This window comes from Oncorhynchus clarkii, chromosome 30 (genome assembly GCF_045791955.1).
Source record: "Oncorhynchus clarkii lewisi isolate Uvic-CL-2024 chromosome 30, UVic_Ocla_1.0, whole genome shotgun sequence".
NCBI classification, from domain to species: Eukaryota; Metazoa; Chordata; class Actinopteri; order Salmoniformes; family Salmonidae; genus Oncorhynchus; species Oncorhynchus clarkii.
Genome location: NC_092176.1, coordinates 31,111,886 through 31,124,022, shown reverse-complemented (window position 1 = coordinate 31,124,022; position 12,137 = coordinate 31,111,886). Strand labels below are relative to the sequence as shown.

The 12,137-nt window shown below is 44.8% G+C and overlaps 1 protein-coding gene across 2 annotated transcripts in view; it reads left to right on the top strand.

The window, feature by feature from the left end:
- The window catches only part of LOC139390197 (G protein-coupled receptor kinase 5-like), a 60,732-nt gene that overhangs the window by 1,689 nt on the left and 46,906 nt on the right, over window positions 1-12,137 (top strand). The window lies entirely within an intron of this gene.

Below are 12,137 nucleotides of genomic sequence, written 5' to 3'. Positions count from 1 at the left end.
CATCCCGTCTATCTGAATACATAAAAAAAAAACTGAGAAGGCTGTGTTCCTCTCACTCTGAGAAATGCACCGTTAGATACACACACACACAAACACACACACACACACAGAGTTGTGCATGGTGTAATGTGGCTACAGGCTCTCTGTGGAGTTGAGCAGTGACGCAGGAGAAGGCAGTGTTCCTATGGCTGGCCTAGTGGTTATCTCACAGTAATAATGACATACTTATGGATTGGCTGCACTCTGGGTCAAAGATAGGACAGACAGAGAGAAAGAGACTGATGTTTGCAGTCAGTGTACCACTGCCATACAAGGGTCCTTCGTTGTTTTGAGATGCAGCTTGAAACCAGCCTACTACAGTGTCAAATAAAAACTGCCAGATCACAGATGATTCCAAAGAAAATCAGAGCATCAAACAGTCTCTATAGCACAGGTACTGTATTTGGCAACCAGTCCTCCTCAGGTGATCCAAAAAGATTAAATGGTTTAGTCATGATTGTGAACCACTGCTGGGCCAGGAGTGGTATAGTGTTCTCTAATCTGAATAACATGGAACTGTCATATGTTCAGATATGTGCAAGATAATGAAAATAACATATCTATTTTGAAGTCATTTTTTGGTGGTGTCCCTTTAAATTGAATGAAATAAGAAGATGACATGGCGACCCATGACAGATCCTTGTTGTCCCAGCTGCTCTATACCCGAGCCAGCATAGTACGGGTTGGGTTGGCACAACAGTGTGTAAACCATGGTCTGGTACATCCCAAAAACTGAAAGGGGTTTTCATTGGTCAACAGTGGATTCACTGTTGCTTTTTGCTCAGAGTTGATAGTGAAAAGGCAGACATGATCAACAGAGATTTGAACTGTGAAGAGCTGATGGTTTATTTATAAGATCTTGTTGAAGATGGCTCCATAACAAGTGATCAACTGTCAACTTATCTTTTGTGATTCATTGCTGATTGGAGTGTGTTGTGTATTGAGTCTAATGAGTGCTTAGTTGTTTAGATTCTGCCTGGAAATGTTAGAATGACTAGGGGCCGTAACTGACAGAGCCCAGAGTGCCAACGATTGAATGAATGCCTGTGAGATTCTGTCAAAGTCCGGGGTGTACAGGGATGCTCCTATCTGTGTGTGTGTGTGCTGTGTACTTATGCTGTATGCCGAGGCTGGTTGAGGTCACAGCACAGGGACATAGTGAGAATGTGAATGGAGAAGAGAGAACCATACATATTCCTGTTTGTTTATGCAAGTGTGTCTCAGCCAAGGCTGAACGGAGAGATCCTCATTCCCTGTCCGAATGCTCCCAGAGTCAGAGAGACAACAGGAAAGCCCAGTTTCCACTCAGCTCCCAGTGTTTACGCCAGCGTCCTCACACTTCCCAAATCACTGGAATAAAGTGAACTGTAGCCAAGCAGAGAAATAAAAAGCCATCAATATCCCCTGGCTTCTGCAGAGCTGACCAGGGAGAGAGAGGCCCTATTCCAGTACTTGGTAAATGCATCCCTCTGTTCTCCTTTATTCCTTTGAAGTAAGTAATCATCACTAATCTGACACGACTGAGTTGGTCTAAGCGCAGCTTCACGTTAGCCAATTCAGTCATGTAAGGTAAGTGATCACAAGGGAGGATTTGTTAAGGGGCCAGAGGATGGAGTAGAACTTATTCAGGCCTGCCGAAGAGGACCTTTGATGACATCACAGTTGAGATTCCAGGAAGTTTATCTCACCTGCTCTGTCTCAAATACCAACAAACAACAGAGTAGCTAGTAAGACCTGAGTATAATTCAGAATCAGGAAATCTCCCTCCGTTTCTCCCTGGTGTCCAGTATTCTTGTTTTTGTGGAGGATGCTGAGGGGATGATGCAGTGAAATCCAAACCTCCATTCAGCCATCTCGTCTCTGCTGAGGATCACCTAACAGCTCATATTACCAGTCACAGCCCACAGTGTTGGAAGATGCTGACGTGTTGAACGTAGAAATAATAAAGGTGCAATCCAAAAGTTCTACTTCTCTTGTGACAATGGGGAAAGTTCAAACAGTCAATTTGAATTAAAACACACAATTACTGCGCTTGTTGTCCTGTTCCTCTGCATTTTGTGCCTTTGCACTCACAAAGACCTTTCCCCTCAGTCCTCCAAAACGTCTTGAGAAGACAAAGTAACTGGAAGTTGAGCATCCGCATTGTGCCTTAAATGCTAGTTTCATCAATGTGAAAGCAGAAGTGTTTTACATGTCAGGCTACCTTGGAAAGGGTTATAGAACAGCGAGAGCAGCAGTGTTTTACATGTCAGACTACCCTGGAAGGGTTATAGAACAGCGAGAGCAGCAGTGTTTTACATGTTCGACTACCCTGGAAGGGTTATAGAACAGCGAGAGCAGCAGTGTTTTACATGTCAGACTACCCTGGAAGGGTTATAGAACAGCGAGAGCAGCAGTGTTTCTTCCTGTTAAAATACTAAGCGTCACTTGTACTTGATTTTTAGGAAGCATTTCCTCTGAGATCTGCTTCTTCTATTCTCTGAGCTGTGGAAGGGAGGCATCTCCATTACTGTGTGTGTGTAAGGAGCGTGTGAATTCCTGTGTGTGTGTGTAATCTTAGCTCTGACGAGGGCAACATCCTGCAGTAGACCCTGTGCTCATGATGCCTGCATGTGTGTGTACGCGCTTCCCCATTCACAACTGTCACATTGGCAGCAGCCGTGGAACCCAAGCCACCTGAACGAACGTCATCAGCGGTTTAAATGAAGGAGAGTAAAGGGAAAAGTGTGTTGTTGAATTCAGATGTGTTGTTGGGATAGCAGACGTGTAGCAACAGAATTGTAGCCTAGGTGCCAGCCTGCGATTTTTAGATTCATGCCTCCGTTGTTGGCCAACAGAACAGGCTAAGAGAATAGCATTGCCGATCCATGTCTTCCCTGTTTTCAGATACTGTTACCCTTTTTTAATCGAGGAAGTTGGTAACCAAGCTATGTTGGATGGATGGCCTCCTCTTACCTGAGGCAATTGTCTTGTTCAACCTCTGTTCTAGAATAAAAGGTGTTCTAGAGTGAAGGAACAAATGTTTTAGAATGAAGGGACGAGTGTTGTATCTAGAATGAAATGCGAACATGTTCTTAAACTGAGAGAAGTTTTCTCGAATAGAGGAAAAGGAATGAATTGATGGATCGTCTGATGAAAACAAACATGCAGATTTTAGGGCTTTATCTTAAACTGGCAAAACAGACAATAAACCAAACATTGTAGTACAAACAACACCATCTGTCTGTCATTGAAAGGTCACAAACACAGACAAGCATTCCCCTCACTTTACTGAGGTGAACTGAGGAGAAACATGGTGAGAAAATGGCAGCTGTCTTTCTAAAGCCAACAGCTACCTCTGACGTGGGGCGGCAGGTACCTGCCACTCTGGGGCGACAGGTAGCCTAGTGGTTAGAGCGTTGGGCCAGTAACCGAAAAATTGCTAGATTGAATCCCCGAGCTGATATGGTAAAAATCTGTCGTTCTGACACAGTTCCTAGGCCGTCATTGTAAATAAGAATTTGTTCTAAACTGACTTGCATAGTTAAATGGCAGTTACATCTATGCAGATGAATGCTATTGGAATGTTAATCACCATTTATTCCCAGGCACAAGATAATATGGCTGTTTGCTGAATCAGTGGGTTTTACTTCAGCAATATGTAATGAGATAGACACAGACAAGATGATGGATATTTAAGATGGTTTTGAAGGAAAGCAAGACAGACAGAGTAAAATAGTGAGGGTACACAGTGGGCATTGGGAAATAGTGTGAGCCACTAACTCTGTCACTAAACCCGATGTAGTCCTGCATGCCATAGCTGACTGACTACTGTGTGACCATGTCCACGCTGTCTTGTCAGCTGACTTGTGCTGAGTGGGTTATTGGTTATACTGGGAGTGCCCACGAAGGAAGTTGAACATTATGAGACTATTACTAATACATTCTAACAATATTGGAAAATGACAGTTTTAGGTAATAAGAGATGCCTGCTGGTCAATGTTCCCTCAAATCTTTTGGGGTACTGAGCAAATTTCCGGTCTGCTGAGCGCAAACTTGAACATTGAAAATTCTGTGCAACTTCCAGCCAATGTGTGGTGTTCAATGTAGGCCTGCATTCCATGAGCCTTTTGAGGAAAAACTTGCAGGGCTTTTCCAATTGTCCTTCAGACAAGGTGGTGACTGAAAATGTTTTTTTGTTGTTTGATGCAAGAAACCACGTTTACAAAATAAAATGTATTATTATTCCCATACCATTATTACAGAGAATCAGACAAATTATGCTACCCTCTGCATATTGGCTACTTAGCTAATTCAAGACCGTCTCAAAATACAACACTGTCCCTTTACCTAACTGGGCTAATAACTCACTAACTAGCAAAGGATAGAAACAAAAAGTGCACAGGAGGCTACATGCAGCTCTCGCTTTGATCTCAAAACAAGCCAAACTACTCACGACCACAGCTGTATGGCACCGATCCGTATATGGCAATGGTCTATTTGCATATAGGCCTTTTGCAGCGTGGTTATGCTGCACTGGTCTGTGTAGAGTACGGGCTGAGTCGTGCTCAGTAGAATCCTACTCTGATGTTTTCTGCCTACAGCAAAATCTCTTGCATAGTTCATTTTGTTTCGGTATGTTGAATGGGAAGTGGCTAATATTGAGATGATTCCATCACAATTGCCACAGTAAAGGGAAACGCTGATAGTGTTAACTAACAGGGAAAACTCTCCGAAGTTGAGTGAAGTTAAATCTCATGCTTCTCTCCTTGGGCTGATAGTTCTTCTGGGCTCTGTGCAGCAGTTTCAGTTTAGAGGGAACATTGCTTCTGGTGCTGGAAGGTGTAGGGTGCTGGAAGGTGTAGGGTGTGTGAAAAACCCTATCATGCTAGAGAGGTAAAAATAAAAATCCTTGATAAACATTTGGATAGTAGTTATTACTTCAAGTGAGAGTGATTTTGTCTTAAAAATATACTCGCAAAGTGTAAAATGGTAGTAGATGCACAGTCAACACATTCAGTTTAGTATATGTGGCCCATGCAGGAATCAAACTACTGTAGTACTGCAAGCACCATGCACGCTCCAGACAACTGTGGTTAGATAGTGCATAGTTGACAATCTAGCTACAGGTTTTTTCTTATTTGTCACATGCACCGAATACAACGGATGTAGACTTTACCGTGAAAGGCTTGCTTACGAGCCCTTCCCAACGATGCAGAGAAAAAAATATATATATAATAATACAAAGGAAATATGGATGGATCTCACCTCAGGCTTACTTTGTGAGGAGCCTTTGTTGTAAGGTGAGAAAATGCTGCTCGATCGTGTTATAGCACAAGTCTCAGCAAGCCACAGGAGCAAAAAAAAAAAACTGGATTTATGCTCCCTAAGGATTCATGTCTGTTTCAGACATCATTGGCTACTTTGCAGTAGTTTTTCCTAAAAAAGCTTATTACCTTCTCGTGTCCTGACTTCCATGGTGACTGATCTGGCAGGATCAGTCATGATGAACACCTATGCACTATGCAGTGCATTTGTGTGTGCAGCCTGGAGTGTGTTCCCTCAGGGCTTCTCTCAGAGGGCTGAGCCATGACATAATGCTGAGGAGTTTTATTCAGGAGACAACTGAAGATTGTTAATTGGAGGAGAATCCCATCCATGAAAGAATAGTTGAGGCCCAGGCCAGCCCGTTTCCTCTCTGTGTGCTTCTGTTTGTTTGTGTGGACACAGAGAAAAATACGGAAATGTTTTACATACTAGCTGTCGCTCACACATAGCTACAGAGCAAGCCCCCACCCTCATGAACAAGCCCCCGCCCTCATGAACAAGCCCCCACCCTCATGAACAAGCCCCCACCCTCATGAACAAGCCCCCACCCTCACGAACAAGCCCCCACCCTCATGAACAAGCCCCCGCCCTTATGAACAATCCCCCACCCTCATGAACAAGCCCCCACCCTCATGAACAAGCCCCCGCCCTCATGAACAAGCCCCCACCCTCATGAACAAGCCCCCACCCTCACGAACAAGCCCCCACCCTCACGAACAAGCCCCCGCCCTCACGAACAAGCCCCCGCCCTCATGAACAAGCCCCCACCCTCATGAACAAGCCCCCACCCTTATGAACAATCCCCCACCCTCATGAACAAGCCCCCACCCTCATGAACAAGCCCCCACCCTCACGAACAAGCCCCCACCCTCATGAACAATCCCCCACCCTCATGAAGCTGAAAGGTAGCTATGGTTCTATACTTTGTGCTGTCATGTGTTGCCTTGTGTAGGAGAATTGTCTTTGTTATTTTAGTGTCTGTCTGTGCATCTATGTTGAATCTCTTTAGACAATCCCAATGAATATTTAATGTTTGAAGTGGAAAATTATCAATATCTATAGGACTACTCATCTCTGAGTTTGGCTTGTGTACATTCACTGTGTATACACACACACACACACACCAGAAAAGGGAATGAACATGTAGTAGTTAAGTGGTAGACATTGACCCAGTGGCCTCTTAGTGTTGTTAAAATTGGGCTGTTTTCCCAGTTCCCAGACCTTATCAGAGTTATCTATTTAAAGGCTGTTTTTGGTATTCCTGAGTCCCTTGGTATGCCCCAGATCCATCACTAATTTTAGAGCCCCCAGCACGACACATAAAGGGTATATTAAGGAGAAGAGGGTTGCAAGTCCGATACTTGTATGAGAATGTTGGCATACAAGGCGAGAGAGAGTGGAGGACAGGGGAAGGCACAACAGAATTAGCTATTTAGGAGATCACTACCATATATTCCAAATATCAAATTACCTTGGTTATTTTTCCTGAGAGGGAATGTCTTGTGTGGTATTTGGCATACTGCAGCAGTGACACTGGACTTTCAGATGTGTTTGGTTTCAGCAGTGCATGACCAGGCAGTTAACACTACTCTCTTCAGATGAACAAACAATCTGACTGTGTTCTGTATCCATTAATCACACAGGAGAGTGGGAGAACCAGGCGAGAGGGAGAACCAGGAGAGGAAAGGAAAGGGGGTGAACTAGGGGAGGAGAGGGAGTGTGAACCCGGAGAGGGGGGCAAACAAGGAGAGGGGGGTAAATGATGAGAGGGGGACAAACGAGGAGAGGGGAGCGATCCAGGAGAGGAGAGGAGAGAGGAGCGATTCAGGAGAGGAGAGGGTGTGAACCAGGAGAGAAGAGGAGAGGTTGTGAACCAAGAGAGGAGAGGAGAGGGGGTCTACCAAGAGAGGAGAGGGTGTGAACCAAGAGAGGAGAGGAGAGGGGGTCTACCAAGATCCAGGAGAGGAGATGGGGCGATCCAGGAGAGGAGATGGGGCGATCCAGGAGAGGAGATGGGGCGAACCAGGAGAGGAGATGGGGCGAACCAGGAGAGGAGATGGGGCGATCCAGGAGAGGAGATGGGGCGAACCAGGAGAGGAGATGGGGCGAACCAGGAGAGGAGATGAGATGGGGCGAACCAGGAGAGGAGAGGAGATGGGGCGAACCAGGAGAGGAGAGGAGATGGGGCGAACCAGGAGAGGAGAGGAGATGGGGCGAACCAGGAGAGGAGAGGAGATGGGGCGAACCAGGAGAGGAGAGGAGATGGGGCGAACCAGGAGAGGAGATGAGATGGGGCGAACCAGGAGAGGAGATGAGATGGGGCGAATCAGGAGAGGAGATGAGATGGGGCGAATCAGGAGAGGAGATGAGATGGGGCGAACCAGGAGAGGAGATGGGGCGAATCAGGAGAGGAGAGGAGATGCGGCGAATCAGGAGAGGAGAGGAGATGGGGCGAACCAGGAGAGGAGATGGGGCGAACCAGGAGAGGAGATGGGGCGAACCAGGAGAGGAGAGGAGAAGGGGTGAACCAAGAGAAGAGAGGGGGGGGTGATCCAGGAGAGGAAAGGGGAGAGAAGAGGTGATGGGGTCTACGAGGAGAGAGGGTGAACCAGGAGAGGAGATGGGGTGAACCAGGAGAAGAGATGGGGTGAACCAGGAGAGGAGATGGGGTGATCCAGGAGAGGAGATGGGGCGAACCAGGAGAGGAGAGGAGATGGGGCGAACCAGGAGAGGAGAGGAGATGGGGCGAACCAGGAGAGATGATGGGGCGAACCAGGAGAGGAGAGGAGATGGGGCGAATCAGGAGAGGAGAGGAGATGGGGCGAACCAGGAGAGGAGAGGAGATGGGGCGAACCAGGAGAGGAGAGGAGATGGGGCGAACCAGGAGAGGAGAGGAGATGGGGCGAACCAGGAGAGGAGAGGAGATGGGGCGAACCAGGAGAGGAGAGGAGATGGGGCGAACCAGGAGAGGAGATGGGGCGAACCAGGAGAGGAGAGGGGGTCTACGAGGAGAGGAGAGGGGGTGAACCAGGAGAGGAGAGGGGGTGAACCAGGAGAGGAGAGGGGGTGAACCAGGAGAGGAGAGGGGGTGAACCAGGAGAGGAGAGGGGGTGAACCAGGAGAGGATAGGTGATGGTGTCTACCAGGAGAGGAGAGGGGGTGAACCAGGAGAGGGTGAACTCTGGTAGAAGAAAGAGGATGGATGAGCTTTCATAGAGAGAAGAGGATTTGAGCATTCAGACAGAGGAAGTGTGTGCATGTGTGTGTGTGTACACACAGGAAAGGATATGGAGAACAGCTGTAGAGGAAGTGAAGAGCCTAGAGAGGGCCATCGTAATCACTTTAACCCTGTTTCCGGAATTGCTGTGTGAGGCGACTATCTTTGATTTTGTCATTTTGTGTGTCTGTGTGTCCATGCGCGTGAGCTGTGCACTTATTTGTGTGTTGTGGTTTGATGGTTGTCTGTTTGTGTGTGTTGGAGACAATAGCCTTTTGGACAGAATCAGTCCTATCCTGGGGCAGCAGGCGGCCTAGTGTTTAGAGCGTTGGGCCAGATATCAAAAAGTTACTATTTCGAATCCGTGAACTGACTTTGTAAAACAATCTGCCCACCTTAGCCCTAATTGCTCACAGAGTGCTGTCAATAATGGCTGCCCAGCTAGCACATAATGTTCTCAGAACCATGTTTTTCGTAGGTGGGATTTTCAGTACTTAAGCATAACGTTTTCTACAGGTTTCCTCATGGTTCTATTTAAAGTCATGTTCTCAGCACATTAATAAAACTTTCCATAAAAACCACAAGAAAAAATGAGTAACGTTCAGAATGTCAGCATCAACAAAACTTAATATCCGCTATCTTGGTTAGTGTGTTCAGGTGTGTTGGCTGTGCCTTGTTTTCTTTGAAATGGGGTCTGTCTGAATAGACTGAAATGAAGAGCTTTGTATGAGTTTTCTTTTTTAAACACACAAACAAATGGAATGCTAGCTCTGTCCTGGTGTCGCAGTGGACTAATTCCAGGACTAAAGAACAGAAGATCGTAGGTTTGAATCTCACTGATGCCATGTCACAATCAAAAAAGGAATTTGTTTGCATGATTAATGCCTAAGCAAATACATTTCCATGTGTCCTATCAGTGCTAAGGGTTCAAAACAGTTAACCTAAATGAAACATGTTCTCAGAACGTGATTTAATTACCTTAAAATAACTCAGAATTTCCTTTCTCAGAATGTTAATAAAATCTCCCAGGAAAACTTTCAGCAAACCATGGTAAAATGTTCTCAGAACGTCCCTGCAACCTAGACATGTATGTTCCCAGAACAGGCAAAATTGACACCGTTAAAAACGGTCAGGAAACTTATGGCTTTTTCCCAGAACCAATGGGAAACCAAAAACGTACGTACCCACAACTTCCAACGAACTTAATGTATTATCTGGGTGATCCCATGCCATGATCTCACTCTCCAAGGGAGTCTCAGGGAGAATGGGATATGCAAAAAAAAAAACATTTCCATTTCACCACACACTTGTAGAAGTTATGTACATGTGTGAAACAGGGCAAATATAAGTGCCCCCTATTTGATCTCTTTGACCTAAGATTGGATCAGGTCAAAGGTTTAGTCTGTACCATTTGTTCCTTTTGGAGGATTCAGAGCAGTAGGCCTAGTGCTGGTGGACTGTTCTGTTCCTCTCTTGTAGATGTATAGCGTATGTCACCCAGTGTGCCCTCAGCTGTCACAATGCAATTTTCTATCACTTTTCATGTGTGGTATATTTATAGAACAGGAAAATTGTGACACCTGACACTTACCCGTACAGGAGAGTAACCCCCCCTCCTCTTTCACTCACTCTCCAATTCTAACCTTAAAAAATGTATTCGGGATTGGTGTCCCTTCCACGGGATGCTTGAGCTAACGTAGGCTAATGTGATTAGAATGAGGTTGTAAGTAACAAGAACATTTCCCAGGATATAGACATATCTAATATTGTCAGAAAGCTTAAATTCTTGTTAATCTAACTGCACTGTCCAATTTACATTAGCTATTACAATGAGAGAATACCATGCTATTGTTTGAGGAGAGTGCACAATTTTTAACATAAGTTATTAATAAACAGATTAGGCACATTTGGGCAGTCTTGATACATCATTTTTAACAGAAATGCAATGGTTAATTGGATCAGTCTAAAACCTTGCACATACACTGCTGCCATCTAGTGGCCAACATTTAAATTGCACCTTGGCTGAAATAATACATTATGGCCTTTCTTTTGCATTTCAAAGATGATGATACCAAAAAAATACAAAAGAACGGTTTTTATTTTCTTTGTATGATCTTTTACCAGATCCATTGTGTTATATTTGCCTACATTCCTTTCACATTTCCACGAACCTCAGTGTTTCCTTTCAAATGGTACCAAGAAAATGCATATCCTTGCTTCAGTGCCTGAGCTACAGGCAGTTAGATTTGGGTATGTCATTTTAGGCAGAAATTGAAATAAAGGGGCGGATCCTTAAGAGTTTCACCCTAAACCCCCTAGAAATAGCATTTGACCTTGTAGGGACTAACAAAATGTCCCCAGTTGGTCAAATTTTTGTTAGTTTATTCTTAATTCCACAGAAGTATATTTAAACATGTCCACACACACAATCTTGTACAGCTGACAGTTCAGTCCCATTCAAAATCCTATTTTCCCTAACCTATACTTTACCTTAACCTTATTATTTATTTAACCAGGCAAGTCTGTTAAGAACACATTTTTATTTACAATGACGACCTACCCCAGCCAAACCCTAACCTGGACGACTGTGCAGACTTCTGGTCCCCACAAGAATAGTTAAACATGTCCACACACACACACACACACACACACACAGACACACAGTGTTGTACGAGAGACAAGCATCAGATCTTAGAGGTTGTGAGGTCAGGGACCGGTCTGACCACCTCTGTCAAAGGCCTCTCTAGGCAAGCCTGTGTTAACAGACCGACCACTAGAGTCCTCAGACAGACGCTATTTCTAACATCACCGTTGGTTGCCAAGACACGCGCGAAGAGATCCAACCTGTTACGCTCAGGCCATTGTGTTCAGAATCAATTCCCTGGAGTTGGTTGATGAATCTACTATTCTTATTTTGTTACTCTGTACATTTTTGACATTTGATATATTGATCATGATTTGTATAAAGTATGTCATGTAACAGAGTGTAAAGCCTGTTATCGGTCTTTATTTTTCCCCTGTATGACTGTGTGATCTCAATAAATTTAAAAAATGTAACAACAAATTAAAAAACTTAACAACACCAAAACAGAGGTCATTGTCACTGTACCAAACTATGCTTTAAGTCAGTGGTCACCAACCAAGGCATTCCTTGAACCATTTCATATGTCTGAAGGTACAAACTGGCTTTCTGGCGGGCCCGTCGCGAACAAATCAAGTGCACTATAGACCTATCAATGGCCAATCAGCTGGCTCAGATTACCGTGTCTGCAGCAATGTAGCAGGCGTAAAAGAAAGTTACAGCAAAGCTGATACTGAGATTTCTAAACTTTTAAAACCATGACTAGAGAGACGGTCAACGAATACAGCAAAGAGCTGCTGTTTTTGTGTGAGTTCATGTGTAAGTTCTTAATCAGCACTGTCAACACTTTGTATTCAACACTTTTATAAGCCATAAAATGTGCGTTATTCCTACTTGCACTGCAAGCAGCACTGCAGTTGTAATGAATGAGTAGGAAAGTGGATCCATAGGCTTGCGTTGTTATTATTAGCGGTTTGGGTCTTCTTTATATAG